Source organism: Corvus cornix, chromosome 3, assembly GCF_000738735.6.
Source record: "Corvus cornix cornix isolate S_Up_H32 chromosome 3, ASM73873v5, whole genome shotgun sequence".
Classification (NCBI taxonomy): Eukaryota; Metazoa; Chordata; class Aves; order Passeriformes; family Corvidae; genus Corvus; species Corvus cornix.
The window spans coordinates 29156148-29178936 of NC_047056.1; the positions used below are offsets into that span (position 1 = coordinate 29156148).

Here is a 22789-nt window from a genome sequence, read left to right on the forward strand (position 1 = left end):
GGCAGCATAATTGGCCCCAGGAGGAGGTTAATCCTCTCTGTTCAAACAGCTGGATGCACGGTACTGATGCCATATTCCAAACAGAGAGGAAAAAGAGCAAAGGATTTAATCTGTTCTGACACAGCAGCGTCCTTTTATGCTCAGAAGGCAACTTGTTGATGAAGAGATACTGCCAAATGATAACTTCTCACTCCCTTGATTTTACCTATAATTTATGAAGAATGTGTGATTTTATGGCATTAAAGAACAGTACTCGAGTCTAAGGAAGGCACATTTTTTCCGCAGAGTGTTGTCTGACCTCCTGTGCTAAATATTAGTGACTGAAGACACATCCAATACACCATGTGTGATTTTGGAGGTTTAATACTTCTCCCACCTGTATGTAACACATATCAAATAATACCTGCACATACTAAGGGAATGCAAATTCTCCCTCCAGGATAAATACTGTTGACTAAAGAAGACCACTTCTATCTCCTTTCCTCAGGTACATGGTTGGAAATCTATACTGGTTCATTACAGATGAAAGAGTCGCTTTCTTCTGAGGCATCACAGACGTGCAGCAGAGAGAAAGTACTGATCATGATAGACCCCTGGTGCTTAACATGGACCAAAACAAAAGATGGGCTTAATTGTAAAAGCTTAGGAGCCAACAGATTTGGCATTTCTATTGAGATGTATCAATTCTCACTCAGCCTTTCATTTTCTGTGATTGTAAAAGGGATTTTTTGCTATCAACTTCCATGGCAACAGAACCAGGCTGCTGATGTCTTTTGACTTAGTTTCCCAGTCAATAAATTGGAAAGGCCTGTACCTCTTTCATGGGCATATAAATACACTAATGCTGGCCCTGCATGCTGAGGTCTGTGTATTCAATTCCAGAGTGTTATTGAAACTGATTGATGCAGCTCATAACTGGGCTGTAGGCCAGAGCAGCTTTTAAGTCCCCTTACAGTGCAGCAAATTTTGACTGTATAATAAACACAGCCATGCCTCTATGCAGATCCATCATAAATACAACACATCTGTGATCACAAAAACTTAAGTTCATAGAGTGAAGCAGAAGGAGCAGTGAGGTGGACGGACTGGACCCTTTTTGGTGGAAGTAAGCCCTGTTAGTAGTAGTGCACATGTCCTTGTCCCATGCGAGGGCACAACTCTGCATTTCTTTCCTTGCTATCACATTGCTGCTGCAATCTGTCCCTGAAACATCTAAGCAGAAAGATGCCAGCGTAACTGTGCATGGGGGTGCACACTCTCCCATGGGCTGATTGCAAAAGGACTTGAGGAGAGCACAAGCACTTAGATCACATTGTAGTACAAATTCTCCATCTGTGCTTCAGCTAATGATAATTTCTTCTTGTTGGGGTTATTTGCATATTCAACTCAGTTGAAAGAAAAAAAAACCACAAATCCTTTCAAAATTTAAATACTCTTGAAATAAACAAGGACAAAATAAAACTCAAATTCATAAAAGATATTGGCAGGAGATTCTTATGGGGTTAAAAACTGTGTTGGTTCACCCTGTCTCACTTTCCAAAACATTTTTATTACTGCATTACTTTTCCCAATTTATATATCTTCACTCTTGCATAATGTAGTTTAAAGAGTGCAATCTAGTTTATTTCGGCCCTAGGGCCCCACCCTGCCATGTTCCATTACATCAGGTTTTATAATCATCATATATTTATATTTCTCACCCTAATCTTACACAAACTGTTCTCTCTTCCTATTTACATTTTAATATACACTTCAACTTCTGTGAGTCTATTTCAGGTTGGCTTATGAAGGATTTCCAAATATTGCTGCTGAGCCATGGAAAATTCAGCAACACAGGTATGTAACTGTGATAACAGTGACCTTGGTCCAGAGCTGATGGAAAACAGAAGTCTGACCTTCATGTGTGCTGCCATGGAAGGGTCTCTCTGATGTTGGAGCTTCAGCAGTTCTCAGCACAAGGAATAGCTGAGTTTCCCTACCCCTTTGTGACCCAGAGCTCAGCTATAAAATGTGCCATCTGCTGAAAGGTTGTGCTCTGATTTAACATCCCTGAGGATTGCTTTTACCATTCAAGCTATTCCTTCATCTGTCTCAGGAAACTCTCTTGATCAGCCAGGCATGGTACCATAGAGTGGCTTGTATCCACACTGCCAGCTTCTGGAGAAACTTAAGCTTGCTTTTACCACCCATATATTCAAGGGTACTCTATAGGTACCCTTGGGATAATGACTATCTACATGTGTGATTTATCAATCCAAGGTGCCTGAAACATCATCGCACACCAAATGTTTGGGGTCTTTATACCATGGTGTCAAGCACGTGTGAGATGTGAGATGGAAGCAGCATGGGAACTCGGGGATACAAGTTCTAGAGTGGTGATGCTCACAGGAAAGACTCTGTGTGCAGTTTAAAGAGCCAAGTCTAGCGTGGAGGGGCCCAAACTTCTGTCCAGCTAAGGATCACAAAGGTGATTAAGGGACTGGAGCACCTCTCTTGTGGGGAGAGGCTGAGAGAGATGGGACTGCTTTGCATGGAGAATAGAAGTATCAGGGGGGAAATGGGCACAAATAGAAACTCAGGAGGCCCCTTTTCAACGTCAGGAAACACACTCTCACTGTGAGGATGATAAAGCACTGGCACAAGTTGCCCAGGGAGGTGGTGGAGTCACAGTCCTTAGAGATATTCAAAAGCCATTTGGACACTGTGCAAGGCAACCTGCATGAGGTGGCTGTGCTTGAGCAGGTATGCTGTACAAGATGATCTCCAGACATCCTTTCCATCCTCAGCCTGTGATTCTGTGATTCTATGAAACTTTTACCGGGATTGAATTACCTGAAAACACAAGATATTGCCTTCTTACATGCAAAATAAATTAACTTCCTAGACATTGTAGTAGAAATAATGATGTTTATCAAAGACAAACCAATATAAAAGTTTTCAAGTACAAAACTCAGGACAGAAGGCAGAAATTTTACACTAAAAATTGAATGTGACACAGAATATACAAGTTAGCAAGTTTTCAGTGGAATTCACAAGTCTGGCCAAAGCTCCTATTTTTCAGCTGTGGGCCCAGCATGCCTGGCTAAAATTAGGACTGATTTTTCTTCACCTCTGAAATAGCATGACATATGTCATTAAAGTAAAAATTGAAAGCCTTGTTAAAGAAGAGTGATGACTACATACTTGCAGCAAAAATTTATTTTAAAATCATGGCATGAACTAATACCTTAATTTTGTAAGGAAAAATGGAACTCATTGATACAAAGTTGGTAATCAATTTAGTCTTTTGCAAGGGAAAGAAGGAGCAGAATGAAGGAAATGCAAATAAAAAGCACAACCACTTAGCACTGATTGTGCTGGTAAGACTTTTCTCTGTGATGCTCCATACTTGTCAGCACTCTCTTTAAGCATAAAACATAAGAAGTACAATACATTTATAAAATGCTTAAACTACACTTTATCTTTCTCTGCAGATGCAAAGTTGGCTGGAAATTGCTACCCACAGCTTGAAGGATTCATGTCAAAACCCTCCTCCACATTTGGAGATATTTCAGATGCTTTTACTGTAATCAGCACATTTCCTTTAAAGCTGCTGTGGCCTTTAACTGAGGTATCTCCTTTATGTATTTTGGTTTTTTTAAGCTGACACAAAGGACAGAACCTCAGATCACTGCATGAAAAACCTCCCAGTTTTTCCTGACATAGTTTTGTAGCCTTCATTTTCTCTCAGTACGTGCAGCAGTATATATCCGTTTATTCATCCATTGATTCACATCATTCTTTTAGCTATCCATCCATCCATTCACCTACACATCTACTATGTTATTCCATTTATTCATGTAAAGAGGCATTCATCATAAGAAACCAAAGTGCCTTCCCATGCTGAAAGTTCTGACAGTATTTCCTCTCTTATATTCACTGCCATAGAAAGCTTGAATACCAGGCCAGTTTGGCTGAGGTCTAAGGGTTAAAATTTCATGCATTAGGTAATACCAAGCCAGATACTGTGCAATGTGAGAATCAGCTTCAGGCTGATCTTTCTGTTTCCATTTGGAAACTCAGTGATGTTAAAAGTTCTCCTAATATTGATTTGCTAAGTGAGGTGCCACAGGGCTAGTAGAGAGCTGTTGATAGCAAAAAGGATGGAAGCTAAGACCTGGGACACAGAGCTAAGAAGCATGCAGATCTCTGCTTGAAGACAGCTAGTTAGGATTCAAGGGCAATCACTTGGAAAGAGTGGTACTGGTGATGGGCAGCTGGCTAACATCAAATGCAGAAATGTTGAGGAAAAGGAGCCTCTTTTGGTGGAGTACTCTTTTAGAGCATGAGGATCACCAGACCAATACAGAGCTAACAGATCCTGACAAAGGACCTAAAGCAGTGCAGTGAACACTTTTGGGTATAGTATTTAAATGTAAAAGCAGCTAAAATCTCGGTGCTGCTCCAGAAACACACTTCTGTGAATGTAATGAAGAACTATTTCCCCTAAATTGAATCAATCTGTTACTTAGATCAAATCTAAACAATATAATTCCCAGAACTGCACTTTATCAATCTCTGTTGTACTGTCCATTGTCTACCTAGCAGGCTTTCCAGCCCTTTGCTATCAATTTCTTTCAACACATTTAAAGCTATATACATATATTCATAAACCCCTGTTTTCAATCAAATGCATGTGGTGAGAAGGAGGGTATTTAAAATGCAAAATCAAATGTGCTTCATATTTGCTGCAGAAGTTACACGAAATCCAAATTTAAATCTAAATTTCAGTCATAAATCATCCTTGTGATACAACACAGGGAACTGTACCATCACAGCTGAATGCCCATAGCTCTGGAAAGTACTTGAAATACAAACTCTAATCTGAAATCCAAATCGAGATGCAGGTGTGTAGCTTGCACATCTCGTCTTCTTACTGCCCAAGGAGCAAGAATGAGACAACTGGTAAGAAGATAAACAAAGACAGTGCTCCAACACAAAAATTCCTTTCTCTTTCTGTATTTATGTATTTATTATGCCCATCATTATCTTCTACTGCACTTTTCATAGCTAGTCTACCTATTGCTTTTCACAGGCATCAATTCAGAATCTCCTCTCAAGTCCCCTTCTTTACAACTGGTGCCTCTCCCTCAGACCCACCCCCTTACATGGACAGTCTTCACACCAGCCTAATTGCTGGGGTGAAAGATATTTCCCTGACTGCTGTTCAAGAATGAAAGGTCACCAAAATATTCAACTAAATGTTTTTATTTCTCGAAGAAGCAGAAAAGCCTGGTAATGAAGATAATTGTCCAAGAGGGAAAAGGCATTTTCTGGACAGCAATGTTGATAATGATAAGAATGTAGGGAATAATAATAATATTATTATTCTTCCCTTATAATAATAACAACAGTCAGTAAAAGCTGATGCTTGAGCATGCAATAGAATACAGCCACAAAAAGTGTGTACTCCATTGCCTGAGATTGTTATTCAAATGGCCTTATCTGTAATTCTCCCCAAGTTTATGCTTGTCAAAAGAGGAGTGGTGTGCCAAGCTGGCACTTACTGAGACAGCCTCAAAAAAAGTCTTCTGAGAAAATAGTCATACATTCTTCCAAGGAAGGATTTTTTTGTACTGGTTCCAATATTTCTCATTTCTCAGATGGGACAAATTTTTCAATATCATAGCCTCTTTTGGAAGGTTAGGGCTCATTTCCTCGTGTTTATAAATTTGTGTGCTCTGTAGTCAGAAAAGATCATTGTGATCATCTTGTTTGAAAATTTCCACAGAGAAACCATGGCATTTTTGTTCCTAGAAACTGGACTAAAGGATTGTCAGAAGAAATGTTTTGCCTGAAAGACTCTTGACAATGGCAAATCTGTCGCCTCTATAGAAATTCTTCCGATTTTTAATTAACCTTAGTGTTCAAAAATGTGTTTTATTTCAAGCTTGAATTTGTCTGACTTCCAACAAATTGGATTTCATTATATCTCTGTCTGCAAGACTGCAAATCTTCTCATTATCATAGCTTTCCATGTCTAAGGACTTCAATAAAATAATCGGGTAATCCTTCAATCTTTTCTTTGATAAACTGAATAGATTAATTCTTGGTGTTCATATGGGAAGAGTTTCCCCAGTCCTACTTTTTTTTTAACTACTCTTTAAATGTTAGTTGTGTAGCTAAAAGTTATTTCAAAGGGGCTGGCAAACACTGGGTAATCTCTTCCTAGCAAGTAGTAAATTTAACCCAGGGTACATGGAAAATTTCAAGAGTCCTGCTCAGTCATTCCTGGATGCTGGTGACTGCCTCCTGTTAGACTGCAAGTGCCGTATCAGAAGCTGTAGGTAGAAGCCGTGGTTGAGGAGAGAAGCCTCCAGCTGACGATGTTAGTTGTGGTAGGATTTGCTTGGCTAAACATGGGGGTGTAGTCCTGTTCACATTGTTAGGAAATATCCCACATGGCCTCAGCTGCTCTTTTGAAAGATTTGGGTTTCTCTTATGTCCTGTGTCATATCTGCCAGGCAGATGAATCCAATTCCTTAGGACACTTAAAATGGCACCTCTTTATATTTTTTTCTTAGTAATTGAATCTCACCCTCTGTGTCATTCAGAAGAATCCTTAGAATGTTGCTATTATGCAGATCCTATACCAGTGGTGAATTTTACCAGGAAGATATCCCAGAATAAGCAACCAGAAGGAGTAGAGTCCCACCTATAAGTTATCTTTCTAGTAAAGATTTGGCTTGCTGATAATCTGTATTTACTATTGCATTTTCATCTCTGCTATTGAAAGAGTTGTAATCCACCTAAAATGTGCCCTGTCTATTCCATAAATTTTATTTTGTTCCTTTCTAGGTACTTTATTGTACTAAATCGAATTCACAGGAGAAATCCAGCAAACTCATTTTATCAGCGAAGTTGTAATTAACCAGACTTGTAATCTTGCCAGAAAAGATTAAAGGTTTATTTGAAAAGGCCTACTTTCCACAAAACTTAGTTGCCTGATATTGTTTATATTTTTACTTTTTAATGTTTGATTAATGAAATCCCAGATTAATTGTTCCATTAAAGAATTAGCCTAACTGGCCTGCTGTTCACTGGTTATTTCATTTTTCTATTTTAACATACATAAATTATATAAATGGCAGTCCTCCAGCAATACAGATTGTAATTTATATTTTTTTCTTTTTTTCAAGAGATATTAGATATTAACACAAGCCATTTACAAAACTCCATAGCTTATTTACTACTCTTGCAGAAATTTGCCTGTTGATTTTAAAATGTTAATTTTCAACACATACTGTTAAATACTGTCCTTTCCTGTGGAGGATGAGCCTTATTGCCTATCTCCATTATTGTATAAGCCAGGTAAATTTCGCTGCCTCCATATAAATCTTACTAGACAAGAGCAAAAATCAGCACTGAAATTATGCATGTAAATGATGGATGTAATTCTGAAACTTCCCAGTGGAAGCCAGGGAGCATATTTGGGGTTTTCTCTATTGTCTTTTAAGTCATCACTGCTTGTGAAAACACTTTCACAAAAGTAACGGTATCATGAGCATGCACTGTTGGCCAGCATGATGTGTTCTCTTATGCCTAAGGCATAGGACTAGGAATTTAAACTTTTGGATTCCATTCATATCTCTCTGACTGGCATGAAAAATTATCATTGCCTCAGATAATTGTAACTTCTTGTGCTCATTTCCTCTCTCATCTTTTTTTTCCAACTGTGCATTCACACTGTAAACTCTTTGGGGCAAAGGTTGTCTTGTGTAGTCAGTAATACCTACTGAGCTCCTATTAAAATTACGGGTTTAATGTGGTACCTCCACACAAATAATTGATAATACCAATGGCTGATAGGACAGGCTGCTGATGGTATAATTCAGATGATCTCCCTTACATCCTTACAGTTTTCATCTCATCAGAGAGCTCTCAAGACACCACAGCCAGTCCATTACAGAGAACATGCATCTCAGCTGATTGTTTGAAATTTTAATTAGAATGCAAAACAGATGTGATCCTTGCTACCTGCTATTTATTGGCTCTGGGCAATGATTTCTGTCCTCCAACAGCAACCTAAATACAGTGTTTTATAAAGCCCAGCCACATCTGTAATTTGTAATTCTCTTGTGCCATCTCATGTATAGCTTTTTTTTTCTTTCATTTTTTTCTGTGTAAGTGTATTTATGTCTAAAATATAGCTATAATAAATAAAAATGGTGCATACATATTTATAGTTAACAGCTCAAGTTACCACAAATTCTTCTTCCCCAACAGCCCAGCAGTAGTCTCCCCTCATCTCTATCCTGCCACTAAGTGATGGAACCTGCACTTCACCCAGGATATTTTTAAGGAGCCCCTGCACCCAAACACATGGCTCACCGATGTCTTTATAAATAAAGGTCTGTGTAGGTAGCAAAACTGCTGCATATATGAATATGTGTATAAGATGAGTATGAAGACCCAATTTGGAGGTGACAGGAGAAGCACCATGCAGCCACCGACTGATTCCTCAGACCATGCCCAGTAGGCTGCAAATGGGACCTTAGACCTTATACTCTTTAACGCAAGCTGGACTCATCAAGCTAGGATGAACTCTTCAGGAGGTAGGACTAACCTCCTCCCTTGTCTTCAAATGCTTTTGTTCTCAGTCTTCTCTCTTCCAGCCCTTTGGCTTCAGCAGTATTTGCTTCAATTCACTACTTTGATCGACCCAGCAGGCCACAGGCAAAGGTGATGTTTTAAGTATAGAGGATGTGAGCGGCACACTGGGAGGCTGTTACGAGTCTAAGAACTGATCTGTACAACCTTTTTCATTTTCAAGGGCTACTGGCACCTGTGAGATCACTTGCATTGTCCAAATATTCACCAATGTTATGGCTGCACATTCTAGACCAGAAGAGAGACATCATTGTCCCTCTTACTTTTGCTGAGAATTGCTCTGACCTAAACCAGTTCCACTCTGTAAAAATGTTTTTCCCGATAAATAAAACTGTCAGATTTTATATTCCTATAGCATCAAACTGGCCCAGTCACTTCTGTGGGCTGATCCAGTACTTGAGTTTTAAGACCACTGATTACTGGGACCAGTCCTGTTTAATATATTTATTGATGATCTGGAGGAGGAGACCAAATGTTCCCTCAGTATATTTGTGGCTGACACCAAGTGGGATGGGAGTGTTTTTCTGCTGGAGTACAGGAGAGCTCTGCAGAGGGACCTGGATTTATGAGCCAAGACCAATGGTATGAGGTTCAACAAGGCCAAGTGCCAGGTCCTGCACAGGAACCACATCACCCCATGCTAGAGTCTGGGGGAAGAGTGGCTGGAAAGCTGCCCATCAGAAAAGAACCCAGGGTGCTGCTTGACAGCAGCTGAGCATGAGCCAGCATGCGCCCAGGTGGCCAAGAAGGCCAATGGCATCCTGGTTTATATAAAAAATAGTGTGACCAGCAGGACCAGGGAAACTATTATGCCTCTCTACTTGGCACTGGCGAGGCCACACCTCGAGTGCTGTGTCCAGTTCTGGTCTCCTCACTGCAAGAAAGACCTTGAGGTGCTGGAGTGTGTCCAGAGAGGGGCAGTGGAGTTGGTGAAAGGTCTGGAGCACAAGTCCTGTGAGGAATGGCTGAGGGAGCTGGGGTGTTTAGTCTGGAGAAGAGGAGGCTCAGGGAAGACCTTGTCACTCTCTACACCTCCCTGAAAGGAGGCTGCAACCAGCTGGGGATTGACTTCTTCTCCCATGCAACCAGCAAGGGGATGAGAGGACACAGCTTCAAGGTGCACAAGGGGAGGTTCAGGTTGGACATCAGGAGGATGAAAGGGTTGTCAAGGATTGGGACTGACTGTCCTGTGAGGCAGTGGAGTCATCATTCCTGGAGGTGCTCAGGAAACAACTGGACATGGCACTTAGTCCTATGGTCTAGTTGACAAGGTGATGATCAAAGACTGGACTCAATATCAGAGGCCTTTTCCAACCTAAATGGTTCTGTAATACCAACCTTATTCTTGTAACTTGCTCATGGGCCTCAATCTGAACATGTGACCGACGTAATCCTACTCTCCTGTACAAAGTCTGTCTAGAACATTAACTTCTAGACGCTGCAGCTCTAGCAGTGTGCATGCAATGTGGATGCAGATCAGTGATTTACAAGTGCCCAAACTCATAAAATGTATTTTGATGACAGAGTAATTTACCAAATTTTTTTTCACAAAATAATTAAAAAAATATATGAGTTACTAGCAGGTTCAAGACAAAATTCAGAAGTCATAACTATGGGAAAGAAAATAATCTTTGGTGTTCAACAAGCAAGTTCTTAGAGAATTCCCGAAAAAGGGGAAAAAAAAAGACTAAAGAGTAGACACTACATGGATGGATAAAGCACAAAACAGTGGCATGTTGGTAAGAATGGTTGAAACAGGAGTAAAAAGTAAAAGAAAGGTCCCATCGTTAAACAAAGTGCAAGATAATATTGATATGGAGAGCCTCAACTGACACTCAAGTTACAGGAAGAGCTTAGCAAAATTCCTGTGCTGGAAAAATTGAAGAATTCTAAAATGTAGGCTGGGTGGAGCAAGATTGGGTATGTATTGAACAGGACAGGACAGGGCATACTGGAGCTAGAAGGAACATAAGGCTATATGCTGGATTCAGAGCACTCTTAGCCCAGACTTCTGTCTTCAACAGTGGTCACTAGTGGAAACCTAGGAGAAGCAAGAACAGGATGAGCAAGTATAATATTTTCTACTCTAATACTTGTGAATGGATTTCTTCCATTTTGTATTTTGTTTATGTAGCAACACCAATGAATATCTCTGCCAAGCTCCTCTCCCATCTTTCATTGAGCCCATCTAAACTCCTTGTACCTGCAGTATTCATTGGTCAGAGTCCCACGGATTTGTTACATGGAAAAGCACTTACTCTTGACGTTGTACCAGCAGTATCCCCTGGCATGTCTTCAGAGTACATTTATCAAGAAAGAGGTGACTTCATTTTCCACAGTGATGCAGAAATTCCTGAGTGAATGCTGTAAGAGATGCAGATTGATTGTGATGAGACTACATGGCGTAAGTCGCAAATGTGCACCTTCATCTATGTAAGTAACAGCATACAGCAGTAGCAACACTAACAATCCCAATAACTTAATGCTTTTAGGACTAACACATTGTTTTTTACTCACTTTTCTTTGACATTTGAAAAACTCAGCAAGCTATAAGGCCTGAAGCAAATTACCTTGTAATTGCACTGGGGCATCTCGGTCTGGTCTGTGGTTATCACAACCAAAACTGGCTGTCAAAAAACTCAATTTCCCCTGCTCAGGGAAATGCACTTCTCCATTTCTGAGGGCAGTGATCTCAGCCAAGGGAAAGCTAATTGCTACTAGCTGCCACCTGAGATAAGACACATTCTTCTACAAGTAACCCAGTATGTATCAAATGGGCAAAGAAAGAGCGACAACACAGTTAGCATAAAGTCATCAAAATCTTATGAATCCTCTGTATCAACAAAATACACAATTGATTCAATGCCCTACCTTAGGCAACAGTCTTAGACAAGTGAAACAGACTGCGTGGCCATAACACAGCAAAAATGACTGCTTGTCTTTTTACCCAAACTTCATAAATTTAGTTAGATGGCGAGCGAACACAAGCGGTTCTGGTAGTACTGGCACAGTCTGAAGAACAAGAAATCTTCAGTAAGCTCCTTTCAAATGGTCACAGTGGGCACTGTGACCATGTGAAGGTCCCAATTTATTCCAGCTATGACAATATTGCCTAAAGAAGAACTGTTTTGCAGCCATTAGTCTGTCTTCCAGTGAACTTCTTCCTAATACCAGGGGTTTGGCATCATTTAATGAAAGTGAAATCACATATAGCAATTGTATTTCTCCCATCAAGAAATTCAAATATATTTTCACATTTTATATTAACCAGTAGTAACAGAATATGCTGACCATTTACGGATGAGGAAAAGGAGCAGATATATAAATAAATAAATAATGGAGAAACCCCAGCCAAACTAAGTCTAGACTGATATGAAACCACATCTCAACAGTGATTCAATCACATGTAGTCATGTAGTCAGACTCTGCTACTCAGCAGGATCTGTGAGTATCAGAGCATGATATCCACAGGCACAATGAGATTCAGATATCAGGAAAGCACGAGCTGCAAATGGCAATTTCTCACTGACTCCTTAAAAAAAGTGTAATTCTTATTTCAGTCTGTTCAAATTAGTCCTGCAATGAGAACATGTCCTTGAATAAAACAGACCAAGGGATTTTTTTTCAATTTCTTTTTTTAAGTCTGGCCTGGCAACCAGGACCATAAAATGATTATCACACTGCCCAAAGGTGGTGGATCAATGAAAGCTATCAGTATTTGGACGATAGAGGATAATGTTAATTACCCATAAAAGAGATTCAAAAGTCAGTCATGGGGGTATGAGAATGAGATTACATCACGAAAAGAAATTTCTATTCACAAGCGAAGCTGGCCAATAAGTCATTTTTCAGTTGGGGGTTAGGAATGGGGAGCCAGAACAGATATTGCTGCAGTCCAGGAAACTTTTTCCATTTAGGACAACATCATAGTGACCCATACCAAACTGTTCCCAGAAGTCCCCACGCTGTGGGCTTCAGATCACGGTTGATTTTCCAGGAATTTGATTAGAACAAATCTTGCAGCGTTCTGTATTACTTCATGCATTACCATCAGGTTAATCCTATGTGTTTCCAGCTTGCTCTGTTGGCTTAATAAGCTCTCAACCTTTTCCTTCAAGGAATCTCAAACACAAATGCAAGAGCTCTCCAGGGTACCACCTTGAAGCGGTTACAAACTACTTGTTCATCTGTTTGTGTAGCAGCCTGAGCCGCTCTTAAACCCCATTGAGATGATTAAGCATGTCAGGACAACCAGTCTGTGTGCAGCACAGACTCTGCACTCAAGGCCAGAGCATGCGGAATTGGGCACGTGCTGAGGCCCCCCCGGTGATCCTGCGGCACAGAAGAGTAACCAAGCCTCAGCTCTATTTGGCATACAAAAAAAAATTCCTCAACAAACAAACAAACAAAGACCCCCCAAAAATACCCTAAAAACTGTAATCAAAACTAGTAGAAACGTCTGAGTATGTTGGCTTCTATTTTTTTCCTCACAGCTTTCTCAGGAATTAAGAAGAGTTGTGAAACTTCTCAAGATTTGCAGAGCTGTTTGAGAACCTCAAACAAAATGTACTACACTAGCAAAGAGGACAATTTATGCTTTTTGACCTGTACTACTGGAGCAAGCTGGAATAAGACTGCTCCCAAGCATGAAACTGTTCAGATTAATACAGGTTGAATATTCCAAAAATGTCACTCACAGGCTCTGAGTCCTGCTCCACTCATATCACTGCCAGTGCAGAATAATTCAGATGACCTGACAAGAATGGAAGTGTAAGTCAGGAAAAATTTTCTCCTTGAAGAAGTCAAAGCACCAGATGTGTCTTCAAACATCCATAACCCTGACAATTTTACTGACTATAATTGGATGAAAAGAGAGCAATATTGACTTCGTGTTCACTAATAAAATCCTCTTTTCCCACTGCTCCTGACAAGTTGCAGACCCACCAGGAGCTGTACAGGACACATCATCTGCAGCAGCTTGGGGTTTGGTGTCTTGCTTTTCTTGTCTTTATTAACCCTGTGCCACTCATTAAACCTAAGATGCAAACAAATAAATTATTCCTATCACACAAATTATATATTTCATAATGAAGCCAGAGAGTGCAAAGCTGTCAGAAAGCCCTTTCTTTGTAAAGACTCTGCAGCAGTTTTATTTCAGAGTTTCTTTCTCTTCAATATAATTTCTTTATGGGAGTTCTCCATTCTGTGTTAGTAGTGACACCTGGCTAGCTGGCTGCTAAAGCAGAAGTTATTTTAATTTATATTGCTCCAGAGTTTCTAGTCCCTTCCTGCTGAGAATATCTGTGTCTATCCATATTTTTGCTTTTTGGACCTAGTCTTGCAAAATTGATGCAGCTCAATAAACCTGTTTTCTGTGATGGCTTCACTAACTTCTGTATTTTTACATGAGGAATGTAATCTTTTTCATGTGCTCAAGTCTTATAAAAAGAATTACCTGAGTTACTGGTGCTACAGTGTGCTGTATTCTTACCTTGCTGCTCAGACAATAAGAAGGGATGAGGAGGGCTTCCAGACATCAATGCTGAACACTTTCATGCTTTGGGTTTTTTGTCTTTAGCACACTGTGGATACAGGAAGGTGATCAGAATTGCTGCCTGGTATTTGGGAAAGCTGTAGGATGGTGTGACTAACACCATGTCAGAAGCTAGGTCAGTAAGTGCAGGAGTGATAAGTAGATAGAAGGGGAGTTTGGTTTACTCCACACGTAGGGCATCTGCCTATATGAAGAGAGAGAAGAAAATATTCTGCATCCTCCAAATGATGCTAAACACTGCCTGCTTCACCCCCAGTGCAAGCAGGAAGACCAATAAGAACAATTTGCTGTGCAAGACATAATCACATCTCTAAGTATCAGTGCCTTCCAGCATCTCTTTGGGAAGTGGTTCTTTGTATAACCCCTTACCGTGAAGGACAGACCACACATAAAGAGCACCTCACAGCTATTAAAGACACCTGATGTGTGCCTTTTTCAAAATGCTGTTCTCCTACTAAAAGGGATATGAACTGAAGGCTGACTTAAGCTTGAGGTCCTTTCAAAATCTAGTTTTAAACTACAAACATTTCTAATAATTCAATTTCTACAGCTTCAACTGGATTTTCATAATACAGTCATTCTTATTTGTTGGCTTCTAAATTGATTAGAGGAGTGTTTGGTGCTCTCAGTATTTGGAAGCCAATTTCACTTCTTCAGAAAAGTAAGTGTTTTACTTTAGTAGGAGATACTTTGATTATCTAGCTAGACAATGACTAATTTTCTCCATATTTTCTGTCTTTTCTGACATCTCCATTAAATTTTATGGAATTGTTCACTTAATGACATATTGCTTCCATTTTGTCTTTCCTCTTTCTACATCTGCCTCTCACTTTAGGACAAACTGTCCTGTCACAGCAGAATCAAAAGACCTGCATCTAACAAAACAAAAAACCCAGAGTTTGTATCTCAATGATTCAATAAGCTTTACAGGGCTCAAGATAAAGGACAGAGGAATTTAAATCTCTGTTTTCAAGCAGAACATTCAATTACTTTGTTCCTTTGCTTTGCTACTGATCCTAAATAATACTAAATCCTCACAATTACAGTTTTCTGAAAAGCAAGGTGGAGGTTTTGTTATTTCCTCCAGAAACAGTGTGACTTTGCAAGATTGGGACTGGACTGGACATAACACAACTTAGGAAAAAAAAACCTTGGATGATTGCTTAGAATCTTATAATTTTGGTTGTTTTCCTCAGCATCATATACTTTGGCAGTTGAGCTGGAAGGACTGACATAGTATTGCTTATTTCTGAAATCTTTAATTTTTGTTTAAAACTGAATGCTAAAATGTACCTTTTTTTTTTTCTCCAGCCCAATTGTAAATAGAATCATAGAACCCTAGAATGGTTAGGTTTGGAAGGGACCTTAAAGATCATTTTGTTCCAAACACCCTGCCATGGATTTATTCAGATCCCCATGGTTACTCAAATCCCCATCCAACCTGGCCTTGAAATCTTGAAGGATGAGGAGTCCACAACAAATAAATAAAATTCATTTATTTATTTATTTTTAAAATAAAATTAACGGTTGAAATGAGTAATGTTATCAAGCTATTATATATACATTAATTGATAATAATTTAATGATCTTATTTTTAATGTACATTTTATACCTCTGATGGAGATCCTCAGCATCCATATCCTTTCTCCATTGTTATCACAGAATCATAGAATTTTTTGGGTTGGAAAGGACCCAAAGATCATCTTGTCCCTACCCCATGCCACGAGCAGGGACACCTCCCACCAGCCCAGGCTGTTCAGGGCCCCATCCACCCTGGCCTTGAACACTTCCAGGGATGGAGTATCCACAGCCCCCCTGAGGAACCTGTTCCAGTGCTTCACCACCCTCTGAGCAAGGTACCATCCCTCTCACCATCTTTGTGGGCCTTCTTTGGGCTCCCTCCAGAGTTATATGCCATGGCCAATGCTAAGCATTAGGGAAGAGTGTCTTCTATACAGAAACCCATGTTAGCAATCCTGAATTAACTTGCAGAGCTTGCAGGGGATAGCATGTTATTTATGAATTACCACACCCAAAATATAACCCAAATCTACTGTGCCCCATGACATTCCAATCTTTGTTCCTGAATGTCTTTGATGTAAAACTCAATTTGGAAGTATTTTACCTGATGGTTTTACTGACCTTTTAGGCCATCACTGCTTCAGGGATTTGCTGAAAAGGAGAATGTGACTGTTGCCAACTGATCCAACCTCCTCTCTTCATCCAGCCAGATAGAAAACCACGCAAAGCAGTGGATTCAAGTGAAATCCAAACCTGCAAATGAAAAACAAAGGTCAGTGAAGCTCTTCCCCACTCTGATCACCACGAGGCTGAACGTTGCTAACTGAGGCACAAGAGCAAAGGTGACAGTGACACCCAGCACTGGCAGTGGGGATGGGGATGAAGCAGAGTCTGCTTGTTTTGGAGCTGCTGAAGATTAACATGGACATGTAACCACTGATTTAGCTTCCCTCAACTGCTGCTTATCTCAAGTTCATTTAGGGTACTAAAACTACCCCTTGTGAGGTTAGTTTTATTTCCACCTGCTGGGAAGGGTGTATAAATCTTGGAGTGAAGCCTCTCTCACGCTCTGAGATCACAAGGGTCTGACACTTGTAGACTTGCAACTGATAGTTTTGACTTATGTTTGTGGTGTACAATGTTAATGTTAAAATGAAAAATGTTGGTTCAAACTGAAAAGTGAAGGCATACTTTTTAGTTTGTTGTAACAAAACAGGCTGGCATTCATAAAAGAAAATAGTTCACTTCTAGAAAGGACAAAGGGAAATGCTCTCATTAGTTTTTGAATGGACTCTTTCTCTTTAATTATTCTTTTAATGAAGCTTGAATCTTCCAGCTATAGCTAAATGCATGCATAGTTACAACTCAACAAATCAATTTTGTCAAGTTCCTATTTATAAAAAAAAAAATCTGAAAAAGTGTCTAGTTTTTCTAGCTACCTCTTAATCTACCAAACTAATACCTCATCCTTTTGTCTGACACAGCAGCAGGTAAGAGCTGGGATATTAAAGACCCCATGCTGCTCAACACTGCTTGGTCCCAGAAAATTGCTGTCACCTCGACAGCAGCTTTTGTCCAGCCCTCTCCAAGCTGCTCAGGGGGAGCTTAATTAAGGTTTACAGTAACTCTGTAAGGTAAGTGAATACTACTGTAATTTGCAAAGAAGTCAGCCAAGCCAAAACAAAAAATCAAACAAAACCAAAAATGTTGCCCAACATTAAAGAAATACAAGCACACGTATGAAAGCCAGGAGCAGAATTGCAAGAATCAGAGTCATGAGCTCCAAGTACTAGCACCAGAATAAGATGACAGTTTATATGAAAATCCTCATGCTCATTAGGTTAATCACCTGCAGAAATCCTTTTCTAGCAGCTTCTTTCTCTGACTATTCCATTTTTCTCTTTGCCTGGCACATTGTGTAAGAGGCCTCTGGCCATAATTGTCAGTCTGAGCTACCACTAGAAAATTGTTGAGAATATTTTTAATTAGTTGCAAACATTACCAACTTCACATGTACATTCAGGTGATAAAAGCATTTGATTTCCACTTACCAGAAAGCTGACAAGCAGACAGACAAATGATGCTGTTTCCGCATGGGGGCTTTGCTGCTCTCTGCATCTGTCCATTGCAGCACCAAAGTCATTCTCCCTCTTGAGCACTCAGGGATATTGGCAGCCACCAGGCTCTACTTATTGACAATTTCATCCTTTATACTAGATGTTCTTTAGGGGAACATCTTTCATATTTGAAAAATGTCTAAGAGATAGTGGAAGCTACAGCAAATACAAAAGAAATAGTCCTCTAAGAAGTACAGTCAATATACAAATAGCATTTAGTGGGATGCAGGTTCAAACCAACAATTGAGCTGATAAGAGCTGTGTGCTTGGCTATCTGGAGTATCATGTTCTCAAGACAGTATGTTGATGCTCTTTGTGACTGTGTGCAAAATATACAAACACACAAAAGCACTGTCTAAGGGTTCATTAATGTTTTAATTACCTAACTTTTCCACCAAAAGGCAGCAAACTTTGAAGTGACTGTGGGTTTGCAGGAGAAACAAGGCCCACGCATAGTAAATGGTATTTCCCTGGTATTCTCTTGATGAGAAAGACAAGCCTGAATCTATGCCTGACTATGAAAACCCTGAACTTTACTGGAGTAAGCTGGGCTCAGAATCCAGATCCCATGTCATGTTGCTAAGGCACAAAATGTTTTATATCTGCCTTCAGATATCATATCTGTCATTCATTGCACAGGATTCTTGGAGGGCTTTACTGACATTAACAAACAAAACCTACACAATCTAAGTGTGGTGCCATCACTGGCACTTCAACGGAGCTGTGAGAAAACAGTTCTGGGCTTTGGCTGGCTGTGAATATCATTAATTGGTTCCCTAGTTGCTTTATTCTCTTAACTAGAGACACATGTGAGGAGTTCGGAGAACTGAAAATCAACAGTGATGGATCTAAGAGCCAGTAGAAGAATTCATTTTATATGGCCATTAGGAAAGCAAGCTGTGAAATCAGCTTTTCATGATGGTTGTTTGTCTTAAATTTTGGCAAATTATTGACAGTGACAAAAAGTAGGCTTACAATAAAACTCAAGGCATCCTCCAGTCCAATCTCTTGATATGATGCAGGAGTGAGAATTATAGCAGCAAGATCTGAACATACAGATGTTCACCTGGGTTTACCACCCTTACAGGTATATTCTAGTCACTCACATCATTCAGATGCCACTCACATGCCACCCATACGTTTATGTTTTCATTCCTCTCAGGAAGGTCTCCTGTAATTACTCAAGAACAAACTAAATGCACAGCTGAGGAGATGCACTTAGGAGACCAACCCAGGATATAAAAACACATAAAGAATAAACTACCCCAGTACACATGAATGTCAAAAACCTAAAAATAGTTATTGCAAAAGTAATTAGGTGAAACAAACAAGGCTCAAAAGAAAGCAGCCCTAAATGAGCTGTAGCTGGAATTGCTGAAACGTGCCAAGACTTGTGTGAATAAAGATAGCAATAACAGGACAAAGCCTTTGCGCTTAGTTAATAAATCAAAGGGAAACACAATTCCCAGACACATGCATAAACCACTGTATCTGTGGAAGAAATATGCCATATATGAAATGTGCCACTGAATATATTAAGCAGTAGAAAGACAATTCTGTAGACAAAGGGATGTCAAATATCCAGTCATCTCCTGATCATAGATATTGACTTTGGCTAAGTATACATCACAAAGTGGAAAGGAGTAAATAAAGTAAGACATCTCTTGGAAACCAAAATTATTACATTATCATCCAGAGATTATCAAGGAATAGGACATGTTGAGTTATTGTGTTGGTTTGCGATGTCAGTATTTGACCTATAGTCATAGACACAGCTGAGTAAGGATAATGTCTCACATAAGGTTGAGAGAGGTGATTGAGGGTGGTGAGACAGTGGAATAGGTTGCCCAGGATGTTGGGGATGCCCCACCCTGCCAGCATCATAGATCATAGAATCATCAATGTTGGAAGAGACCTTTAAGATCATCCAATCCAACCATCAACCCAGCTCTACCCCTGTAACCCCCAAATCTCTAAAACCACATCATCCGGTGCCAGATCCAGGGGCCTCTTAGGCACCTCTAGGGATGGTGACACCACCACCTCCCTGAGCAACCCTTTCCAATGCCTGACCACCCTAATTGTGAAATTTTTTTCTCCTAGTATCTGATCTGAGTCTCCCTTGTCTCAGTTTAAGGCCATTTCCTCTGGTTCTCTTACTGCAGGCACAATAGAAGGGACCAGCCCCCACCTCACTATACCCTCATTCCAGGGAGTTGTAGAGAGTGATGAGGTCCCCCCCGAGCCTCCTCTCCTCATGACTAAGTAAACCCAGCTCCCCCAGCTCTTCCTCACATGACATGTTTTTGAGACCTTTCACAAGCCTTGTTGTCCTTCACTGGGCATGCTCATCCTTTTTAAAGTGAAGGACCCAGAACTGGACAGAGAACTTGAGGTGTGGCCTCAACAATGGTGACCACAGGGGGATAATCGCTGCCCTGGTCCTGCTGGCTGTGCTTTAATAAAGACAGTTCAGATAATTCAGCCACTGAACACGATCTCCTCTTCTGAGTCCAAGATCTCATACAATTTTTCAAGAAGAAATAATACCTCATAACAGAAGAGTTTTTATAGATACCTCCAAGTTGTATTTATCATGTTAAATAGGCTAATTAAAAAAAAAAGGCAGGGACACAACAATGTAACAAAAACTGTATAAAAAGAAATGCCTCAAATATATATATATTTTTTTTAATGTCTACAGAATTATTGACTCTGCTTTTCCTCAAAGTTTAGCCTTCATAAGGAGTCTTTATCTCCACTTCCTTTCTTTCTATCCTCATTTCTGACACATTTTCTTCTATTCCCAGTTTCCAGCATAAGAACCAGAAATGTGATTATCACTTAATCAGTCTAAAGGGGCAAAAGGGTAAAATAGCAGCATTTCTAAGAAAATACATAGCCCACTGATAGTATATTCCAATTAATTTGCTTAGTTACCTTCGACCACCTCAATAGACACGTCTAGTGGTATTTCCATTCTCTTTCATGCCTGGCCCCATGCTCACCTTCCCTTTGATTTTTTGAATTTCTTACCTTTCCTCACATACCTTGCAGCCTGACTTTTTGTTTGACTTCTGCAGGAGATTCCACATCAGGCATAATCTCTCTGCAAATGACAAGAGGCACTGGGAAAGATGGCAGCCATAATGATAAAAGATTTTTGATACAAAACCTTTCTGAACCTTGTTTCCCAGGCTTCCAAGTTTGGAGAGGTTGAATGTTGTAGTGCTAGGTTTGGTTTAGCAAGCTGCAGCTTTCCCTGAGAGCTCAGCAGAGCTGCTTAGGACAGCATGACCATTGTCGCCCTCCCGCAGTCCATTTCAGACGGCTCCGCGGATTTGCTCCAGCAGCTGTCACCCTTACCACCAGTGATGGCAAAGGAGGTGAGAAGGGTCTCGCATGAGGGTTTAAGAAGACTTTTAATCACATCTCATCCCGGCAACCCCCAGAGGCAGAGAGACCTCGTGATCCAGGTGCAGGGGCTTTTTCTCAGGGGCTCAGGGGCGGTACGTGGGTGGAGTTGGGGTACAGGAAACAATAGGGAGAGCCCGAGGGAGTGGCCAGGGATAAGGACAAGGAACGGGGTGGGAACAATGTGGGATTAGAAAAGGAATGGGTAAACAGATCGCCACAATTGAAAAAAAAATTGGCTCAGATATTTGTTACAGAATCATCTAACCTGACAGTTGCTGTGGAATTCCATCCAAATCCATTCAAATTCCATCCACCTATAACTGGATTCCATTCCATCAGACGCCAAAGAAATATATTTATGTGAAGAAAAAGATGTAGCTAACAGATACAGGCAATAAAATTTAACTGAAATTTTTATAAGTCAAAAAGAGTTTCTAGATAAATAAAAATATTTCTCAGTCCATATTTGATGGAAACTACTGGGTTGTTTCACCTGAACCACATAATCTAACACCTGCAATTTTACCTTGCCAAATTTATTTTTATAATTATAATGATATGCAAAACAAAAACATTTCCCCAACATAATGCGCAAATTAACATTTTTTGAATAGGGAAATGTATCGTTTGATTGACTATAAAGAATACATTCCAGACAAGATTTTATGTTTAAAAACAGTGTTAATAGCAAAAATCTAACTATATGCTGGTTCTCCTCAGGAGAGCAGACTTTGGCCTATTCAGGGTCCTGCGGGAAGAATACCATGGAGACTGTCCTAGAGAGAAGAAAGGTCCAGGAGTGCTGGATGGTCTTCAAGGATCAGTTCCTCCAAGCTCAAGAATGGTCCATCCCAATGAGCAGCAAATGGAGCACAGGTGGCTGGAGACCACCACGGATGAGCAAGCAGCTCCTGACTAAACTGAAACATGAAATGGAAAGGTACAGAAGGTGGAAGCAGAGTCAGATGCCCTGACAGGAATGTCATGGCTCTGTCAGAGCATGCAGGGATGGTTGGGATCAGGAAAGCCAAAGCACAACTAGGATTTAATCTGATGAGGAACATGAAGGACAACAATAAGAGCTTCTAAAGGGATATCAGCTATGTCTGTGAGCATAAGAAAGCTAACATATCTTCCCTGTGCGGGGATGGATTAGTGTCAAGAGAAATAGAAATACACAACATTTTCAATGATAAAATGGAAAGGGACAACTTGAATGTTATCAAAATTAAGGTTTCAGTAACATCATCTAAATATTTCTAAAACAAAATATTTTATAATTTGCTTTTAATCTGAACCTTAGAGTAGAAACATTTACTATCACTGGGAGAGAAGATGGAATTTCAAAATTGAATAATTTCCCAGGAAAGAAATTTCCAGGGTTTGAATATTAATTTTTTACTTTGACTATGGTCTGAACTTCTGATTTACCAAAAATCTGAATATCGATCTAATATCGATATCCAACTGAGACGGACAAAGACTCTCTAACAGTTTAGAGTTAGAAAGTGCATGTTTTATTTGGCGCCAG

General features: G+C 40.0%; 1 long non-coding RNA gene across 3 annotated transcripts; it reads right to left on the reverse strand.

Moving 5' to 3' along the window:
* Window positions 1-2525: 2525 nt before the first annotated feature.
* On the reverse strand, window positions 2526-20097 carry LOC104684433. Of its 3 annotated transcripts, XR_002043713.3 has the most exons (6): window positions 17574-20097; window positions 16346-16477; window positions 14141-14231; window positions 13347-13402; window positions 10908-11013; window positions 9640-10690 (listed from the first exon to the last, which is right to left on the reverse strand). It is a non-coding gene; the product is annotated as an uncharacterized LOC104684433 (long non-coding RNA). The 3 variants fall into 3 exon arrangements; XR_002043714.2 differs by lacking the exons at window positions 9640-10690; window positions 13347-13402 and adding an exon at window positions 2526-2832; XR_750957.4 differs by lacking the exon at window positions 13347-13402.
* Window positions 20098-22789: the final 2692 nt, after the last annotated feature.